The sequence below is a fragment of the Panthera tigris genome, chromosome A1 (genome assembly GCF_018350195.1).
Source record: "Panthera tigris isolate Pti1 chromosome A1, P.tigris_Pti1_mat1.1, whole genome shotgun sequence".
Classification (NCBI taxonomy): Eukaryota; Metazoa; Chordata; class Mammalia; order Carnivora; family Felidae; genus Panthera; species Panthera tigris.
Window position 1 is genome coordinate 228,821,684 of NC_056660.1, and position 22,074 is coordinate 228,843,757.

The following is a 22,074-nucleotide window of genomic DNA, read 5'->3' on the forward strand; positions in this document are numbered from 1 at the left end:
TATGTATACAGATATATATATATTATATATATATATGTATACAGATATATATATATAATATGTATATATATATCTGTATATATATAATATGTATATATATCTGTATATATATATAAGCATATATATAATATGTATATATATATCTGTATATGTATATATCTGTATATGTATATATGTGTGTATATATATATCTCTACATATCTATGTATTTACATATATACGTATATATATACATATATATACACACATACATACACACACACACACACAAACTTTTTTCTCTTTTAACTGCCCACTGAATTTCTATGATATTTTCTTATGATGGAATAATTCCTGAAAAGACATTGTGATGAAAACAGTGTTTTCCCCTACCCTTGTAAGTGCTATTTGTCACACACATATATCACACATACACTCTTCATCCTCTTTATTTTGCTGCCTTTGATACCAATGCTTTCTGACCACTACTTGCAACTTAGTCAAATGAGATGTGCGTCCTGAGGGGATTCCAGGAGGCAAGCTAGGATGGATGTGGATGGAAGAAGCGAGGGGCTGGTGACTGCATTTCCAGCTAAGGAGTATTATAGTCAGAACACTGCAGCAGTTGAAATTAGTTGTTAGGGATGGTCTCCTCGATATGCAGAAAAAGACTGTCGGGTAACACAAAGTAGAGTAGTGTGATAACAGTTGGAAAAACACATCCCTTCAGTCAAGACGGAGGTATATTTTATTTCCAGTTTGCAAATGACAATTTAAGTGACTGCTCATCAACATGGCTAGCGTGTAACCGGTGATTCTGACAAAAGCCGGCATTATTTTGTTCTCTGTCTAGAAATAAGCAAATTGACTTGACTTGAAATATATTCCAATGAACTATGCTGTGTGTTTATCGAATAATAAAAGACACAGTAACGTTAAGGCTTATTCAGTTGTTGTTGTTGCTGTTGTTGTTGTTTTGTTTTAAGCTAATACTTGAATTGCCTTCTGCTCAATAGTTTTCCTGACCACATTCAGTCCTACAGATTCATGTACTGTCTCTTCTTGCTTGACAACATATTCAGTATTTTATCTCCTCTAACAAATTGTTTAGAATAGCAAGTACAAAAAAAAAGAGAAAACAACCCTATTGTGCATTCTCTTAGTATTAAAAGAAAGAATTTAATGGCTTCTACATAATGACTTTCTTTTAATATTGATTGGGTATAAATTTCCATGTTTTTCATATGGTTCTTTATTTGGTCCTGATTTGTGGAAACTAGTTGTAAAAGAAAACAACATTGTCAGAGCTCTGTCCTAAAACAGCACCTGGAGTGAAGGCTGAGTTTGGCATAACTGATTCTGCATTGCAATAGCTTTTAAATCAATTGGCAATATTATGTATTAACTAAAAATGAACTGTTTGGGGCAATATTATTACTATTGCCCAAAGTAGGAAACCTAAAAAGAACTGAATTTTACTGCTTGAAAAAAAATCATTATATTTGCGTGGGCTTACAAACATATTTAAATTCACATGTGGATGCAATCTTTTTTTCTTGTTACATTCTACAATGGGTACGTGAACTCGCAGATTAAGTGGGTCGTGTCCAGTGGCCTCCTCTGCTATTTGAGGTTGATTTCATGGTGGGCAGACACTGTTCAGCACAAAAGCTCCCTCCGTGACACTGTCAATCCAACTTGGCACTGACGCCACAGGGTCTCGTATAGGATGATGACTTGGGTCATCTTATAGTCAGTTCTTTGAGGCAAGGGTGCATCTTCCTTAACTGGTCCACTACATGATTTATTTCAGTTTCTGTAACCATGGCAAATTTGAGTTATGATAAATCATTCCGAGAACTTCAAATAAATGGTAGAAGATGAATTTCATGACACATATTTTGCTCCCTTGAACCATATTCTAATAAGATATTATAAAATTCTGCTGCAGATTTCGAGGCTCTCCAATGCCTGACTTAATAGAAACTTTGCTATTATCTGTTGGGCTTTGTGTGACATTTCACTTAAACAAAGGTTTCAGTGGCCAAAAGATCAGGCAACTATGTCTGCTCTTCTGAAATTAAAAGGAGTTTACCACCTTTTTAAAGAAAAGGACCACTGTATGTTTCATCTGTATTTAACTCTTTAAAGCAAAATTCTTCACCATTTAGAGTTTATATACCTATTTGAGAATTTTATATTAAGTTTGAAGCTTAGATAAATTTACAAATGCATAGGCATGCAGTTTTTCAGAGATAATTTAAAATATTCAAAGTTTACTGTAAGCCCTTGAATGCCAAGTTAACTCTTATCTAAATTTTATGTGATTATTAATTTTACCACCAGAAAACCTGAGACAAAATGCCTGCTACTGGCCTTTATATTGTTTATAAAAATGAATTCAACAGAGATATAACTTTAATTCTAAAAATAAAACTTTAGAAATAGTTAAGAGAGTGTATGTATAGAATATTGGAAAATCAAAGGCAGACATAATAAAGAGTCAACGATTGAATAAAGATTAAAACATTGAATTTCTAAATAACAAAATCATTGTAAAATGAACTTTTGATGACTAATAGGAAAAAAGTAACTTGATACATACATATGCTAGTTAGATAGTTCATCTTTTTCCTATATAATGAAAAATATATAAGAAAAGACTGTCATGATGGTAGAAAAATGGAGAAAGGCCCTGAATGTGCAAACCTTAATAAGAAATAAAAATGTTCAATGAAATGTTCATTTTCCCTAGTAATTAAAGCCTAATGTAGCTGTTTGTTCTTCAGATCAGCAGACTTAATACAAAAAAAAAAAATCCCGGTACCCAGCATGGCATTCTGATGTGCCTACTGAGCCCATAAATCGAACAACCTCCCTGGAGTGAAATTTTTCAGTGTGTTTCCAAAGCCCTAAAATGGTACATGGCTTGAGGCAGTAATCCCATTTCAAATAATGTATTTAAGAAAACGGACAAGAAAGCAAAGGTTTCTGTTGCAACCTCTTTTAATAGTGGGAAATGGGGGACAACTTAAATATTCTAAAAAGCAGATGGAGTAGGTAATTATAATACATCAGCTAATTAGATATGATTGAGTCATTAAAATGACATTGCATAAAATGATTACTGATATAGAAGAGTGTCAGAAGAAAATATTAATTGAAGACTGCATATTACGAAGTAACTATAGAATTTTGTTTGTATGTGTTATGAAATATATATATATATATGTATGTATATATATACATACATACATATATATATATAAACATACTGTTTTTTTTAATGGTAGTATTTTAAGTATTTTAACTGTGCTCTTTTCAAATTACATTGCTTATTGGTATTTTCTATTTTCTGCTGTCCTGCACGGATGGAATCTGTTCCAAATTTAAATTTTAAATGTATTTCGAAATCTAAAAAACAATGCTGAAGGCGTGGATGTATGAAACATGTAGTTATTTCCAAGATGATAAGAAGTTCAGATTCCTTTCCTTTTTTATATTTTAAAGCTTTTAATTACATATGTGTATATATGTGATTTCATATATATTTACATCATGTATATATAGTGATTTTATGAGGAGATTAGGGATATTTGGTTCTGACAGAATCCAGCTCGTACATGTTTAAGAAAAGAACAGGTTCTTGTTTTATGAGGAGACAGCTTGGGTCTCTGTTACCCAGGAGGACGAATGTGACTTTCTCAGGAAACCAATGATACTAGTCACCTCTCTGCTCCTTTTTGGGTACTTGCTGTGCTCTCTCCCTGTCTCTTTCTCATTCTTTCTCTCTCCCCTCATCTTTCTCTCCATCTTTCTGCTTCTCTGGTCTACATGATGGGAAGTGCAAGCACTCAGTATTCTCAGACCATACAGTGGTAGAGCCGTAGTCATCGGAGAGAGATTGGGTAACCCCAGTGGACCCCAAATCCACAGTCCCAGGTCAGACTGTGTCTGTGGTAGCATGGGTCAGATGCCCGTGGCCAGAAAGTTGGATCTGGGGGAGGGGTCCAGCAGGGTATAAGAACATGTCAGCTCTCTCCTGTTCCCTGTGGGTCACAGCACACAAGTTCCTTGATTATTGGGAAAAATTCAACCGAATTAAAAATGTGTATCTGCCATCTTGAGCAGTCTTTTTATTATTTGTTTAGTTTTCTGCAGAACACCTGACAAACTGAATGTGAATCTTCACTAGGATTTCAAGATCCTGATGTTTTATAATTATGCGTTGTTTTGTGTAGTATTAGTTCAGTACCAAGCACTCAGATTAAGATTAGAATATAAAATTGCAATCAAATTCCACGGATGCTCGTTCTGTGTTTTGGAAAGTACAGAGACCAGGTGTCAGTGCATGTGTGTGTCCCTCAGTCTGGCTGCTGGGGAGGGTCTCCTGATAAGCTTCAGGCAGTCTCTGTTTCGTCTTGTCCAACACATGACTGTGGCTTCTCTCCAAAGACTTCGCCAACCGCAGAAGTGTAGGGTGTTTGGAACAATTTAACCCACGGTGTTAGTTTACTTGAACTATTCTCGCAGGCTGATGACGTCCTTTAAAATTTTTAGCTACTTAGAATTTTATCGTTTTCCCCAGAGTTCTAGCAGAATCCAGTCCTAAAAATATACAGAAAGTTATTAGACCTGGAATTAGGCTGCCAACATATTTTCAAATCGAATGTTTAATTTCATAATTGGGAAATGATACATCTGCCTGGAGAAAATCAGTGGGGTTGGAAAACAAATTATGTGTCGACAGTGTTGGTGCAGAGAAATTATACATATTTATGAATGGCCAAATCATCTTATTACTGGAATTTGAAAATATAATTATCAATCATTTATGAGGTAATGATTTCAACTGAATGCCTTCTCCCGGGGCATGTATTTTATGTGTGTGTGAATTGACACATGTATACTACTCATGCACAGTCTCCCTGGGTACTATCTCATTTAATCTTTACATTTTTATTAATAGAATTCAGAATCTACAGAATTACGTGTCCACTTCACTGCTACTGCAAATAGGTACTGTGTGAAATGATTAGTAAAGTAAATTTCCATTTTAAGTTTTAGGAGAATGCTAAGCGTCACAGTATTTTAATATTTATGTGTCACATACACCTTAAGTACGTTGTGTGATTCGTTCAAAGACCGTATTAAACTGAGATCCTTTAAGGATTTTAGTTTTGTACTCATAAATGTGAAAGGACAGTGTCTTCTATTGATGTGTGGTTATTGTAGTTCGCTATAAATATAAGTGTGTTTTCCATGTCACTTTATTTTAATACTGTGGGGATTGGATGACATCAGTCTGCAGGAAGATACTCTGGAGGTACCATCACCGCCCCCCACAAAGTTGCCGTGGAGACAACCTCGCCACGGTTTCTGTGTCTGGGTTTTCAAGATGAGGTATGGGACAGGCGGTTCCTTCAGTGACCGAGGCCTGGATCCCGGAAGGAATTCCAGAATTTGTAAATCTGATTTTCTGGTGTGCTGCTTAGAATTCTACATTTTTACCAAGGTCCCCTGTGATCTGCTGCATATGGACGAGTGAGACCCACTGACTTTATTCAGAGGGGGAAATACATCCGTTATATAACGTGTGAAAGTCAAAGCATCGAAAATGCTCTTTCCTCCCCTTTAAGAGAAATCGACTTTATTATGTTAGCTGGATGAGTTCTTTCCTGCAGAAACCTAAATCTGGGGAGAATAACTCCATGCAACATTCTATTGCTGAGTTCTGGAAAGGCAGAGAAAGGACCCAGGATCCTACACATAAAGGAATCGGGGCCTTTAGGGCTAGTATGTTTCTCGTGGGAGGATCTCGTGATTCATCTCTGACACTGGTTTGTCCTCAGAAATGACTGCAGAGAGTTCTTGTCAATCATTTGGAGATAGTGTGCTGTTGAGAACTCTAAATGCCTAGTCGGGCAACCTGGATTCTGGGTCTAGCTTAGTCATTCGTTGGTTATATGAACTTTGGAAATTCTTAGGACCCCAGATTCTTGGCTCTTTAGCAATATCCTGATTGAGAAGGAGGCTCTTTGAGTTGTGGGTGGCCCTCACTGCCCATGACTTAGTATATTACATCCATAATATAGTTCTAGTTGTTGTTAGAAAGACTAATTAAGAGACCACAGAAAACCAGGTTCATTTAGTTTTGTAGAGCTTCATGCAAGAGTTTTCTCATGCTTCATACTGTAATTAGGGAAAAAAATTGGTATGACAAGTCACGTCAACCTCTATCTTGGATTATTAGTAGAAATGAAGGAATCTGCAATTTCAACCTAGAATTTTTATATTTCAGTTAAGAATTTCGTGAAACATTATTGGAATGTTCTCTCTTTTTTTAACGTTTATTTAAACATTAATGAGAGAGAGGGAGAGAGAGCACAAGCCTGGGAGGAGCAGAGAGGAAGACAGCGGATGCAAAGAGGGCTCAGTGTTGACAGCAGCGAGCCCAATGCGGGGCTCAAATTCATGAGCTGTGACATCATGACCTGAGCCAAAGTCGAACACTCAAACAACTGAGCCACTCAGGTGCCCCTTGGAATGTTCTTTTAATTGACCGATAAAACTATGGACTGTTATGTGTCATATCTGTATCTGTCATATGGTTTTCCCTTTACTTAAATTGGCAAATACTGTCCAAAGAATGTACAGTGGAGTAGATGGGGTACAGCCACGGAGACTGTCAACAGAACACACAGTGTTGATCAGATGTTTGCCAAATAAGCTTGCTTCACTCTGCCTTTGGCACTCCTACCAAAGTGATCGTCAGCGTCTGGTCAGTGGGAAACTTGTGCAGACTCAGGGAGAATCATTCTTCATGGCAGGTTGCCTCGATTTGCGTCCTCTAGGAATCCATTGTCAGTATTACGTAAAAGAGAGGCTAAAATCATCCTGGAGGTTTACCAAAAGACAGTAAGATAAAAACGGGCATTCATCTGACTCACTCAGCGGCAGGGATAGAATTCTTGTTTGTGGCTCCCTTCTAAATCGGCTCCTGAGTGTAGCGTATACTCAGTAGTCCTTTGTCCTAGAGACAGGTGCTCAGGCACAAGCTGTGCATTTTTGGAACTGGGGTTGGAGACATTCGTTGGGTGTATATGAACAGACAGAGACACGGACACAGCACACACACACTCTCACACCTGCAGTACTATGGCATCTTCGTAATTAACATTGTGCGGCCACTGGTTTTCCTGCCATCAAAGTATTTTGAAACAGTGGCAGTATTGGCCTGTCATGTACAGCTGCACAGGATGCACTCTGCACAACTCTAAGGGATGCTTTCATCTACCTCGGTGCGTCCTGTTACAATGCTGATTCCATTCAGCTTCGCGTGACAGCCAGTGCTGCAGGAGTAGTGACTACATTGAGGAGTGTGCCCCCAGACAACGATGTGGATGGTACCCTCCAGAGTTGCATGATGGGGCAGCCCTAGGTTGGAGCCAGGCTCGCACAACTGCCTGCCACAGAGAACCGTCAGTTTCTTGGTTCTTCTCATAGCTGGTACGTATCACCATGAATATTTCAGACTCACAAATCTTCCCCTAAAATACAGGGTAGGTTTGAGATTTTATGTTACCGTATTTTAAAAAGCAAGGAGAGGAGAGGAGAAGTAGGATTTATAGCACATCAGTCCACAGGTGACAGGCTTTCCTCCATGACTTGTAGGGGGCTCCCCAAATCCTCGTGGGCTGAACCTCTGAGGGACAATTAAATGGCCCCAGACTTCCCACTGTGAACATGAGGTGGCTCTGAGCCACTAATACTAATGTCATTGTGACTTGCCTTATTATCCCTATGTAATGCTTCCCAGCATTTCTTCCTATGGGATGGGCATTCGTTCAGCCAGCCAATGGCATATTGAATCCACAAATATCTGTAAACAATTTATTACAGGAAATGTGGTTCAGTTATTCAAAGTAAGTGTAATGGGAAGATAAAAATCATGTATAAGTCGAATTCTCATTATAGGAGTGACATAGTTAAAATGCCCCATATATGTGCCACGGGATTTCCCCAAATTGAGTATTATAGCCTGGCGTCATTGTGTGTCTTTTTGAAAATCCAAGCCTTTGTTTCTGTCTTCTGTGATGATTCTAGTCACTAAGAAATCATGCAAAATCCACAGTGTATACTCGATCTATTCTGATAAAATGAATAGATAACACTCACTATTTGAATATTTGTTTTTGATTGAAATATATTTTTTATTTTATTTTTTTAATTTTTTTTTAATGTTTATTTATGTTTGAGACAGAGAGAGACAGAGCATGAACGGGGCAGGGTCAGAGAGAGAGGGAGACACAGAATCCAAAACAGGCTCCAGGCTCTGAGCCGTCAGCACAGAGCCCAACGCGGGGCTTGAACTCACGGACTGCGAGATCATGTCCTGAGCCGAAGTCGGCCGCTTAACCGACTGAGCCACCCAGGCGCCCCGAAATATATTTTTTAAATGTTTATTATTTACTTTTGAGAGAGAGAGAGAGAGAGAGAGAGAGAGAGAGAGAGAGAGAAAACACAAGTGGGACGGGGACAGAGAGAGAGGGAGACACAGAATCTGAAGCAGGCTCCAGGCTCTGAGCTGTCAGCACAGAGCCCAACGCAGGGCTTGACTCACAAACTGTAAGATCATGATGTCAGTCAAAGTCAGATGCTTAACCGACTGAGCCGCCCAGGCGCCCTTGATTGAAATAGTTTAATAACTTATTATTAATAAATTATTTAAATCATTATCTGACCCAAAGTAGTTTTGACTCGTTTTGAAAAACCCACATCCATCAAATGGACTTCTAGATGTTTATCCTGGCATCTCCAATCTTTCCTCTTCTCTCCATCTCATTTGAACCCATCATACACACAGATGACTGCAAGAGTCTTTATAACGGGGCTCTGCTGCAATTCCTACACAGATAATTTTCAGACAGTTCTCAAAATTAAAATCTGACCTCGAAGGTCATTACCCCATGTATAAGATCCTCGAATTTATTGCCAGATTCTTTAGGATAAAGAGGACAAGCTCAAAAGTGTGGACCGCAGGCCTTCTGTGGCCTGGACTTCCCTTTCTTTCCAGTCATATCTTGTAAGGTTCTTTTCTGTGGGACTTCACTCCACTTTTCCGATCGCTGTGGCCACCTGGAGACTTGCTGTATGTGTGACTGCCTCAGACAGAGGAGCACACATGCTCCCCGAGACTGGCACTCCCTCCCCTCCGCGCTCCCTCAGCCCCACTTCTGCTCGTCCTGTAGGGCTCCGTGTCCTGTTCCCCAGGCATGCTCCTGGCCTTGCCATCCTGCCTCACCCTGTCAGAACATTTGTCTCATTGCAGAGATGATCTCTTTAGTCAGCTGCCCCCACTGAGGACCACAGAACGCCAATATCTTTTGACTTTGTTTCTCTGCCTGGTATTCCCTGTGCTTAGTGCATAACATAGAGGCTTCATGAACACCTGCTATATAAGTAAATCGAAGGAAAGAAGAAAGAAGGAAGACGGAAGGAAGGAAGGAAGGAAGGAAGGAAGGAAGGAAGGAAGGAAGGAAGGAAAGAGGAAAGGAAGGAGACGAGATAGGGAAGAAGGAAGAGTGGGCCCTACCTGAAGAGAGATTTAGTGACTCATTTTGTGTGTGTGTGCGTTATTATTTTTATTTTATTTTACTTTAATTTTTAGAAAGAGGGCACATGAGCAGGGGAGAGGGGCAGAGGGAGAGAGGGAAAGTTCTTAAGCAGGCTCCACATGCAGCATGGAGCCCAATGCGGGGCTCGATCCCATGACCCTGGGATTATAACCTGAACCCAAATCAAGAGTTGGACGCTCAACTGACTGAGCCATCCAGGCTCTCCTGGTGACCCACTTCTTGAGGATGGATCTTACAATATTCACCGTGACCGTGACCGTGACCAAAAGAATCTTGACAAGTTTACAGTTACAGTTTGTGCCAGTTAGATGATACTCCTTGGTTTTTAGCAGGATATCTTCTTCTTTGTATGAATGTAGCTTTTATTTATGTGAATTGTATCTATAATATTGGCAGCTAGAATGTAAGCACTTTGTAGTAGAAACTGCTTTTCTTGTTGACTTCTTGACCCTCAGTGCCTAGCATAGAGTCTGGCCCTTGGAAAATAAATTTTAATAGCACAGTCAACCAATGGTGTTGCTACAAACAGACTAGGTAGCTGACTGAATGAAATATACCAGGATCACTGATTGCAAGTCTAAGAAGCACTGGTTTGCTTTGAGGAGGAAGAGGCATTTGTTGGAACCATGTGAGATGCTCGTAAAAGAAAAAGAAATGTCCAAAAGCCAGGGTTTGTAAAGGGCAGGACCCAGGAGAACTCCAGGGGTATAAGAACGAGGGACTAGTAGACAGGGGCTTTGGAGTGCTCCCAGGGACAGAATAAAATTCACTGTTTTTTATTCTTGTTTCAGATCCCAAGAGGAACCCATTAGATTAGAGACATTCCCACAATTGGCCAGGAAAGCATGGGGTATTAGTTTCCTATGGTTGCTGGAACAAATTACCACAAATTTCATGGCTGCAAACAGCACAGATATAATATGTTATAATTCTGGAGGTCAGGAGTCTAAAATGGACATGTTAATAGGGCTGCATTGCTTCTGGAGGCTCTAGAGGAAAATCCATTTCTTTGACTTTTCTACTTCGAGAGGTTGCCCACATCCCATAGCTTGCTTCTGTCTCAAAGCCAGCAATCACATCATTTCATCTGCTTCTATTGTCACATCTCACCTTCTTTTCTCTTCCACTAATAAGGATCCTCTGAATTACACTTGGCTCACAAAGGTAACACAGGATAATCTGCCCAATCAAGAGCAGCTAAGTAGCAACCTGACATCCATCTGTACAAACTCCCTCTTGCCCTGTAATGTAACGTCCTCACAAGTTCTAGGCATTGGAATGTGGACTACTTTGGGGGCCATTATTCCACCTCTCGTGGATTGGAACCCTTGATTGTGAACCCAAGCAATGTCATGCAATCTAAGGTGGGTAACTCCCTCCAGGAAAATCAAGGTTCAGTTAACAAAAGCAGAGAGAAGGACTATAGGTGAGACAAAAGCAGGTTTTCACTGCACAGGTTGCAGATCATTTTGTTAATTTTTAGCACTGAAAATTACATTCTAAAGATGTTTCTCCTTGCAGTGAAGATGTTTGAAGTTAGGTGAGTGGATTTGCCATATGAGATGTTTGAAATAGCGTTGGAGTGAGCCATTCCCCTCTTCTTTATTACTTACTTTGGAAGCTTTTGTAATGTCAGTTGACCAAGTGTGGCACACAGTTAAAGCTAAATCAGTGTTTCTTCTGTTTCTCCTACAAAACCAGTTGCCCTAGTCATTTGACCCATAGGTTGTTGGGACATTAATAAGCCAAATGACCAGTACCGTACGGGTCACTATCCTACAATGAAATGGTCTAAAGGACTTTTAATCAGTTTACTTGTTTTCATAGGCTTGGGTAATTGGGCAGAACATAACAGCTCCGAGGAAAAGTGTGTTTCTCTTATTTCTGTTGGCTTTTATGAGCCTTTACTAACAGCCAGTGGAAAGGGCTTCCGTATCCTAGACAAAGAACAATTGTCCAGGCATGATTCAGTTGGTGAATTCTCTTCTCTTTGCAAATTCAAATGTGTTATCTCAGATTCACAGATAAGCAGGGTAAAACAGGACACAGGACAATGTTTGGAGTTGACTGGCCCGACAGAGGATGTACTTCTTATATGGAAATGTTCCTGTGCATTCTAGGTGCATTCTAAGGCAGCTGAACTTGTAATTTAAGATACCCTACATTAAACTCTCAAGGTCATTACAAAGTACATGATAAAAGCAAGCAAAGGAGAAATATTTTGAACACTGTCATTTATCTTAAAGCAAGCTGCCACTTGGGAATAGCATGCACCTTTATTAAGTCTTTCATTTACTTTTGGAAACAATTCTTTTTTGAATCATTTCGTGTCTTGGATAAGCCAGTGTTTCCTATTACACACGTGAGGGTTGTACAGTGCCAGTAACTTCCTTTTGGTTCATTGTTCAAGAGCATAAGATTGGGAGCTTACTCTAGACATTACGGTATGTATTTAATAGCCAAAACTTATGGTTTCGTTCTCTGCTCTGTTAAAGACTCCGGGTCTGACCTTGAAAATGTAACTTAATTCCTATGTGCCTCATTACTCTCCCATTTATAAAATACATCTGCAGAGAGTCCTCACTGTCCCTTGGGCTACTTCCTCAAGGGCTGTTCATGTGCTTCTGTACTGTTGGCTCTGTGCCAAGAAGGAACGTGTAGAATGGATGTTGTTATTGTAGTGGCTTCTGGAAATGATAACGTGAAATGGAGATTTCGGCTAGTCATACCAACAAATACTAGTACACTATTTTCATTTTTTTTAAAGGTGCAATTTATCTTCCACGTAAGAAATAATTAAACATATTCAAAGTCACGTATGCATGCGGCTAACAGAGTTTTTCCTGTTACTGAGTTGACCAGCACCACCTGTCTCTTTGTGACTCAGTCCCCGGACTTTTCAATTCTCACATTTTTCTAATCATGGTAGAGTTCACTGTTCCAAATTTGCCTATTATGTTAAGTAATGGGGTCAATTTAAATTTTAAATTGGAGGATTTCTTGGTGACCGATATAAGCTACATTTTTTTTTGTGTGTGTGTACAATTGTGTATGTGGAAGACCTTGGTTTTATATCCTATAAATGCTTAGATGGCAACTTGATAAGGTCTTATCCAGGCTAAGCAGCTTGTTGTATTCGTACTAGGCTCATCATCTATTCTGAGGTTGTTTGTTCCTAAATCATTATATCATAACTCTAATAACTTGAATTTAATGATGAATCTGTGCAGTATGGTACATACTTAAATATATAAAATTGAAATTCAATACATTATTATTCAGTTTTCTCTAGTTACCTATGCAGTGATTAAAACATGACTAGGTATTGTATAATCTTGAAAATGAAATCTACAAATTAATTTTTGATTAATGTTCTTCACCCTATTTTGTTCAATTCATTCAATATATCAATAGAACTTTAATCCCGTGTTCAAATTTCAAAGAGATTTTATTTTTCAAACAGTTAATTGAGAGACAGTTTTTTTCTCAATTGTTAAAATTATATATGTGGTACACAGAAATTCGATAATGGTTTTCCAATCAGATGACATGTAGATTTATTATTCCAAATTGAAATTCAGTCACTTGTGTAATTTACATTTAGCATCATTCTTAGAGTACTTACTGTTTCATAAAAGCAGCCTATCGGACTGCATTGCCTCATATGGATGCCATGAACAGACATAAAGTCACAAGGGAACAGAGGCAGAATCCATGGAAACAAAAGGTTCTTTCAAAACCCAGCATCGTTTTCTTTGGTGGAATTACTGACATCAACAAGTAGCACTAGCCACTTGTTTCTTAATTAAGTTAATAAATGACTAATTGATCCAGTAAGTAAATGATTCCAGGCAAAAGAAATGCTATACAAAATGAAGACCACTAAATAATCGCTTAACAGACAGAATAGGTTAAGAATGATCAGTTTACTTACTGTTCATTCCTTCATTCAATCACTCATTCATTCATTCACTCACTCACTCAGCAAATAAATACGGATACACTGGTTGCTTAAAAAACTCTTTTAATCAAGAGATTGAACCAGTCAGTAAAGAGGTCATTTAAAATAGGGAATCATTTTTTAAAACTATTTAAAGCTGTATTCTTTTGGTTTCAATTTAATTGTACTGCTGTTCAGTCACCTTATAGAACCTGGGTCATTTATTTAAGTATGGCGCTGCTCGTAAGAGTGCTAACTAAATATTCTTGCAGAGCCCTCCCCAGCCCTACTCTCTCCTCTTTGCATCTTCTATGATTTCCCATTCCATCTCTTTAAGGCAAGTAAGGAATCTAAGACATTTTTGAAGCATTTTGAAGAAGGAGTTTCTCTATGTGTTTATAATTTTTTCCTTAAACTCTTTATAATCATCTCATCTATAATTCATTCCATAGCTTTTTAAAATGGGTTACCTTCAAGGAGTTTCACCAAATCATTCATAAAGAAATAAAAACTTACTCTTGATGCAATTAGATCTCCTTGGTTTACGTATGTTTAATAGAATTACAAGTTAAGCTGGAGAATGAGTGGATTTGGAGGCAACATAGCTAGCTTCCGGGAAGCTGCTCCTTGAGCAGTGAGGGCAGGAGGACCCCAGTCGGCTGTGGAGTGGACAAGTGACCTCAGGTCCAGTGGGAGTCAGGTAAGGTTACAAAATGGAGCCAGGTAAAAAAGCTTCTTGAGTGCATGCTGGTCATTGTGCTAGACACTGGGACACCAAAATAAGCTTTCTGAAGGCATTCCCATTTATAAACTTTCCCTCTTCACAACAAAGATCCACATTTTATTTATTTTTGTGTTTTTTTTTTTTATTGAGGTATGATTAACGTATGGTGTTTCAGGCAGACAACATAATTGTTCATCCATTCTATACATTACCCAGTGCTTACCACTGTAATAGTCACATCTGTTACCAGACAAGGTTATTACAGTCATACTGAGTGTATTCTCTGTGCGGTACTTTTCATCTCTGTGACTTATTTTGTAGCTGCAAGTTTATACCTCTTAATCCCCTTGATCTATCTCACCCATCCCCCATCTAACTCCCCTCTGGCAGCCACCAGTTTATTCTCTGTATTTAAGACTCTGGGTTTCTTTTTCTCTTTTAACTTTGTTTGTTAATTTGTTTTCTTAAATCTCACGTGTGAGTGAAATTATATGGTATTTGTGTTTCTCAGACTGACTTATTTTACTTGGTGTTACACCCGCTCGGTCCATCCGTGTTGTTGCCAATGGCAAGATCTCACTCTTTTTTTATGGCTGAATAACATTCCATTGTATATATTTGCCACATAGAGATCTATACTTTATATCCGATTTCTGTATTCATTATTTCCGCCCCATGACTTCTCTTCCCCTTCCTAGTTTTCTTTTACATCCAATGTTCAATGCCTTGTGCTGAGCCTGGCACATGCTGTGGTCAGTGAATTATTTTAAAGTAATGAATTATTTGCTAAATTAGTATCAGTATTAAAAGATGTTGTTTACATTAGCAACACATAGTGATTGAGAACCATAGGTTGTATGGCTTCAAACAATAGCTCTTCCCATGTTGCTTTGGGGAGGTTAACCTCTCTGGACCTGAGTTTCTTTTTGGGGAAAATGGGTATAATAATAAAAGTACAGCACAGGGTTGTTGTATTAATTGTGTCAATAATGGTGAAGAGCTTAGAAGAGTGTCAAGTACATAGTAAGCATACAATTAATATTATTATATTATCTTATAAAAATATTCAATTGTACCTTAAATTTTTAAATATACCGCCATATAATTAGGTAATATTCTTTTGTATACCTGTGAGGACTGGTATGATACTGATACTCATTGTTTATTGTTTTTTCATCTATGAAATACTGTAATTAATTGAAAAGAAACCTGATTGTAGGAAAGGTCAATGTAAGAGAATATTTATGATTTTTCTACCCAAGAGCTATATGCTTAAACAGTATTTATATAATTGGGATTTTTAAGAAATCTGTTGATTCATCTTTGAGTATTATTTTCTTAAGACCCTTGAACTTTGTAAAAGACAAACAAAAGCTTCAATCTCAGGTGCTTTTTACTGTGCTTCTAGTAATCCCTGCACGTTGCTGAGGTTTTTACATTAGATAGATCTTTAAACCTTTTTCCCCTTTAAAAAATATCATCTTTCATTAATTGGGATTTCATCTTTTGGAGATCATGAAACTTTGTCAACAAAATAGAGGCATAAAAAAGTAGATTATAATCCAGTTTATTTACTTTTGGATCTCTCCCTCCAGAAGGATCACGAACTGCACCAAAATACTGCCACATAAAAAGTACAAGCTTCCTACTTAATTGGCAGAAATGTTATTTTTCTGCTGGACACAAAGCCACAGTTTATTTTTATAGAGGTTATGCGTATTTGCTTTAAATTTATTAATATATTGGGGCGCCTGGGTGGCTCAGTCAGTTGAGTGCCTGACTCTTGATTTCAGCTCAGGTCATGATCCCAGGGTCGTGGGATTGAGCCCTTTGTCAGGCTCCATGCTTAAGATTCTCTCTCTCTCTCCCTCTGCCCCTCTACCCCGCTTGCACGCATTCTCTCTCTCTCTCTCTCTCTCTCTCTCTCTCTCTCTCTCAAATAAAACCAGAAAATTATATATTCTAACTCTTATAATTGACTGATTTTATAACTAAATACTAAAAAATTTTACCTCATTTGGGAACAATTTGTGTATTAAAGAGTGGTGCCTGCTGATCATGGGAGATGTTGAAAGTATTCAGAAACAGGAGAGAGAAGAAAGTAGGAGGTGGGAAGCCTAATGCTGGAAAGAGACTTTTTCTCAAACGTAGAATAATTTAATTCTGAAAAAAATTGTTTTAAAACATAAAGTAGAAACATGATACAAATGAACTATAAAATGTTAAACATTATTTTTAGATCAGGAATATGATATCATTATAAACAAACCTATTTACATATGTCCGAGATTTAAAATACAGTATGATTGCATACAGTAAATGGAAACATAGAGAATTTTATTTCAAACAGCTTTGCTAAAATTTGCCTTTGGAGATCTGAACAAGCTTGGTCTGGTAGAGAATAACGGGCTTCACAACCCATTAAAGATGTTGGCATCATGATGCTTTCAAAAGAAGGCACCCTCTCTTCAAGATCTCCATAGTAATTAGTGTCTTAGTGTCAAAACCTAAGGATTTATCTAGAATTATCAAAACAAAAATCTTTCCCGAAACCAATGAGTGTTGTCTGTAATCAGATTTCCAATGTAAAAGAACTGTTGCATTTGAGTATCAAATGTCAGCTATTTGGGTGAAAATCCTTAACCACTGTTGTCTTCTGCCTTCTGAGACTGGACTTGCTTTTTGTTTTTTTCAAGCCTCGTTGTTCTCCATTTGTAAAATGAAATTACTTTTTATATTTTATATTATTTTATATTTCTATATTATTTTATATTATTACTTTGTATCTTTTTATATTTTTATATTACAGTAAAATGGATTAGGTGTGATAAGGGCAACATAACACTTATGTGACAACTCACAGAGTGAAAGATGACCTGTGTTTCTCCCTGGTTGGAATCAGCTTTTTGTCTGATAGATTCTATAGTTTAAATGTTGTTTTATGGACGGAAGAACTGAGTAGACGTTTTTCCAAAAAAAGATACAAATGGCCAACAAGTGCAGGAAAAGATGCCAGTGTCACTGGTCATCAGGAAAGTGCAGATCAAAACCACAATGAGATATTACTTCACACCTGTTGGAACGGCCACCATCCAAAAGACAAGAGACAACGAGTGTTGGCAAAAATGTGGAGGAAAGGGAACCCTGGTGCGTTATCGGTGGGAATGTAAATTGGTTCAGCCACTATGGAACACATTAGGAAGTTTTTAAAAAAATTAAAAACAGAATTGCCATATGACCCAGTGGTCCCACTTCTGAGTATATATTGAAAGGAGATGAAAATAGGATCTTTAAGAGGTAGCGCCCCATGTTCATTGCACAGCATGACTTACAGGAGCCAAGATACGGACACTTGGGTGAATGGATAAAGTGTGTGTGTGTGTGTGTGTGTGTGTGTGTGTGTGTGTGTGTGTGTGTAAAATATTATTCAGCCATGAGAAAGGAAATCCTGCCATTTGTGACAACATGGATACGACTTGAGGGCATTATGTTAAGTGAAATAGGTCCGACAGAGAAAGACAAAATATGATATCACTTATGTGTGGAATGTAAAAATGATTACTCATAGGAACAGTCTAGTAAACAGAAAACAAATTGACAAAAAAAAAAAAGTAGGGTTATGGATTGATAGTCACCTTTTTGTAATATCCAGTCATTCATCCATTTAAAATTACTTATTGATCACATGCCAGGATATTTGAACTCCCAGTGTGTATTTAATGAATATATATTCCAAAAAATAAGAGAGATTCTTTGCTATGTAACCTTCACAAGTAAAATGAAACCTCTACACACATGATTTAGATTTACTCTCTATGCAAAGTGTTACCTCTTCCGTGAAATGTGTGTTATAGTAAGGTAATTATATCATTTAAAATTACACAATTTCTTATATGTGCGTAAATATTCAACATAATTTGGTAACTATCAAAAATCATCATGACTATTCTGATTTTGTCTTATGTAATTGTTTTTCTTTTAAGGCTAGTTGATTTGTTGAAAAGATTTCTAAGTCAGTAGTAGCAACTAAAGTTGTGAAGGAGTAGTTGAAACTCTGTTCTAGAATTAAATTTAAAACACTGATTGACAGTTTCCCTGCTTTGATGAGTTAAACATGTTTTCTAAATTGGGATGCTACAGATGCTTACTTGCAGTGCAAGACTGTCTTTGGTTGTCCATTGATAGTAATTCTGGAAAAAAACAAACGTGTGGTTGTTCTTTAGTATCTTGAGAAATTGTCGAGTGGCAGATACGTATTTGGAATCAATATGAAGGGCAAATTGCCGTAATTTGAATGGACACTTTCAAGTACTATGAAGTGAGAGCATGTTGCAGGCCAGTGTGTGGCTGGCATTTGGGGACTTTCTGTTTCATAGATCGTGACAATCAGAGTTGGTAGTTCACAGTAGTGAAACTGTTGCGGAGTGGCTTTGTGACTTGATTTTTTTTTTTTTTCTTTTTCTTTTGGTACCAGATTTCATCATGTCAATCGGTGATTAAGTAGAAGACCTCAAAATGGAAAACTGCGTATTTGTTGAAAACGCCGTTAGAGAGAGTGTTTGAGAAAGCACACTGGTTTTCACTTGCAGGCTTAGAGGCTATTGTTCAGCATCTTGCAAAGACACAATGTAGGGGATGGTGGTGAGTCCAGTGCCTGGGGCATTTGGCAGTGACAGCGTGTTCTGGGCAGTCGCTGTGTGTGAGCAGTACTGTATTGGGAGCTGTGCTAAGCATGCTTCTTTGAAGTTTCAGCCAGAAGAATAGTCAGTCTACCGCTGAGCCTCTTTATTATAGCATGTTTTAGAACTTTTCCTCCTATTCAGGGAGAGCCAAAATTTCAGGTATTGTGCCTGTTTCAATTCCTCCTCAGCTTACAGTTACTGTGATGGATCTGTAATTATAGAATCTCAGACTTTATTTCTCTGGTGTGAAGGGAAATGTCCCTCTAGCTTAGCAAACCCATGAAATTGGCTGGTGAAACATCCCTTGTAGTGTCTGAGGGAGCTAGGATGGTTATTGATTTCAGAAGTGGGTCACTGACTTTTCAGGGAAGATCAGCCCTGAAACTTTATTTTGTTTTTATCACAAGCATTAGTTTCATCAGATACATTCCTGCTGTAAAAGGAGACAAAGGTGGAATTAGAAACATACATGGGTGGGCTACTTTTGTATGTTACGCAAGGTCGTTAATTTGAATGTTTCTATTTTCATGGTCCCACGCGTCCATTTCTTCTTCTCTGCAGTCTTTCTAAACAGTTCGACAATGCAAATCCCTTCCTCCTCCCTGTCACCTTCGTAACGCGAACCTTCCTCAAGCAGTGCATTTATCATGATGAGCTGTAATGATCATATGTCTTCCAGGATTGAAAAAATCTTTTAATGTTTTTGAAATTGGGATGCTTCTTAATGTGACTGTTGCTCCCTTTTTCCTTGAAGCCATTTGGGATGGATTTTCTGTCACTTGCAAATGAAAGCATTATTAAGTCCCAACAGCATGGCAGCTACCTCCAGTTTCCTCCCTCTCAGTGTTTCTGGTCTCGCCCTCGATGCTCCCTGATTGCCAGCCCCGGTGCTTCCTGCCTTTCCTGCCCTTCTTACCTCACTTTATAGATCCATTCTGATCCTTTTCTCTCTGCCAGCAACCTCTGCCTTTCCAGTGTCCACCAGTCAAGCCACTGTCTTCTCTCTGCTTGTCCCTTCACTCAGGTTTGGGCACCCCGATCATGGTTGAGGAATCTGTGAGATCCCACTCTTAGCTTCTTGCCTGTCGGGATCCGGCCTTATCTCTAGGTGGCTGAAGCGCCTGCCCTCGTTTCCCCTCCAGATTATAAGCGTGGCTGGGACAGGAGGGACAAGTACTCACTGTCATCTGCAGGCCCCTTTTCCAGAAGCACTGCCTTTTCAGTACTTCTTAAAATGTTTTATTTATTTATTTTGAGAGAGAGAGAGAGAGAGTGTGCACATGAATGGGGGAGGGGCAGAGCGAGCAGGGGAGAGAGAATCCAAGCAGGGTCCGCGCTGTCAGGGCAGAGCCCTGAACTCATGAACCGTGAGACCATGACCTGAGCGGAAATCCAGAGTCAGACGCTTGACCGACTGACCCAACCAGGCACCCCACCAAAACTTTTTAAAGAAAGATAAATTGCTGACATAATGTCATTTACAATGTCATAATATCATAGGTGAAAATGCCTGAGATCATGCTTTAGGAAACAGGACCGTGAGACACCCAGGGAAGACCCTCTCCTGTCCTCACTGACCTCATTTTGGTAGAGCTCGGCTGATTGTACGACTGTCCCAAGCATGAGCCCTGCCATTCCTCCTTGCTCTCCAGTCTCTACAGAAGCCTTCTTTCTAACTTCAGACACAATTTATGTCACCAAGAATACTATTCAGGTGGGCTCTAAGTCTGTGGCGCTGTTTAGGTTGGTCCCATCCTCCTCAACGAAGTGGACTTTTGACTCTCTCTGTTGTTATGTCCAGCTTCCTACCGTTCCCACTTGTCTGCACACACAGGTAGGACACGCATCCCCTTGTGTTCGACACGTGACTCTAACACTCAGATCCCATGTCTCTCCGCCCTGCCGTCCTATCTTCCACTGTAGGGACGAGGGACCTCATGCCTCTTATTCCGTGAGCAGCGTCTTATTCTTCACCCCAAACTATCAGATAGAATAGGACATTTCCCTACCTCCTGGTTTTGCCTGGTAGTTGCATATTCTGTTTATGGCTCACTACTCCTTCTTCCTTGCTTGGTGCTTTCCATAAATATTGCCAGATTCCATTTGCAAGTTGGGAGTTGTAGCATCAAGTCCCGGAAGCTCCAGATCCCGCTTAATTGACGGTTCTGCCTAAGAAGCCAGCAACCCTGGGTGTATGTTCCCTGGCATTTGACTGAGGAAAGGCATGCACTCGTCCTAATAAGGTTGAGAAAAAGCAGCTTTCTTGAGTCAAAATTAAAAAGTGTCATTTCAGGGACATCGCAGTGGCTCAGTCGGTTAAGTGTCTGCTCAGTTCATGATCTCACGGTTCCTGAGATCGAGCCCCATGTCAGGCTCTGCACTATCTATGCAGAGCCTGCTTGGGATTCTCTCTCTCCCTCTCTCTCTCCCTCATTCTTTCCCTCTCTGCCCTTTCCCCACTCGCACTCTCTCTCTCAAAATAAACATAAATAGACTTAAAATAAAATAAAATGTGTCATTTCAAACACCATTCAGAGAAGTGTTCCTTATACAAAGCCCATTTTACTTATGTTATGTTCTCTGCTAAGCAACCATTATTGATTTTGCACTAATAGTTCATACATTACCTCAACAAATATTTATTGACTGGCTGCTATATATTAGATACTGAGCCAGATACAGGGAATTGAAATAGACCAAGACGGATTGAGTTTCTGCTCTAATTGTGTTGAGTTTTGACAGCTATTTGTTATATTGTGTATGTTATTAGGACAGGCTGTGATTTTTAAAAAAAAATTTTTAATGTTTATTTTTGAGAGAGAGAGAGCATGAGCAGCGGAGGGGCAGAGAGAAGGAGACGTAGAATCCGAAGCAGGCTCCATGCTCTGAGCTGTCAGCACAGAGCCCGACGCAGGGCTTCATCTCACAGACCGCGAGATCATGACCAGAGCCGAAGTCGGACGCTTGACTGACTGAGCCACCCAGGTGCTCCAGGATGAGCTGTATTTCAAAACTTCTCTTTAAAAGGAAGAAACAGGGATGGATATATTTTTATGCGTGCAGAGTGCACCTGAGAACAATGCTGTGCCTATTTCTCTGGGCCGTGACCTA

The 22,074-nt window shown here is 38.9% G+C and overlaps 1 protein-coding gene across 1 annotated transcript in view; it reads left to right on the top strand.

Annotated features, from left to right (window-relative positions):
• CTNND2 (catenin delta 2) overlaps positions 1 to 22,074 on the top strand; it is a 931,760-nt gene that overhangs the window by 136,385 nt on the left and 773,301 nt on the right. The window lies entirely within an intron of this gene.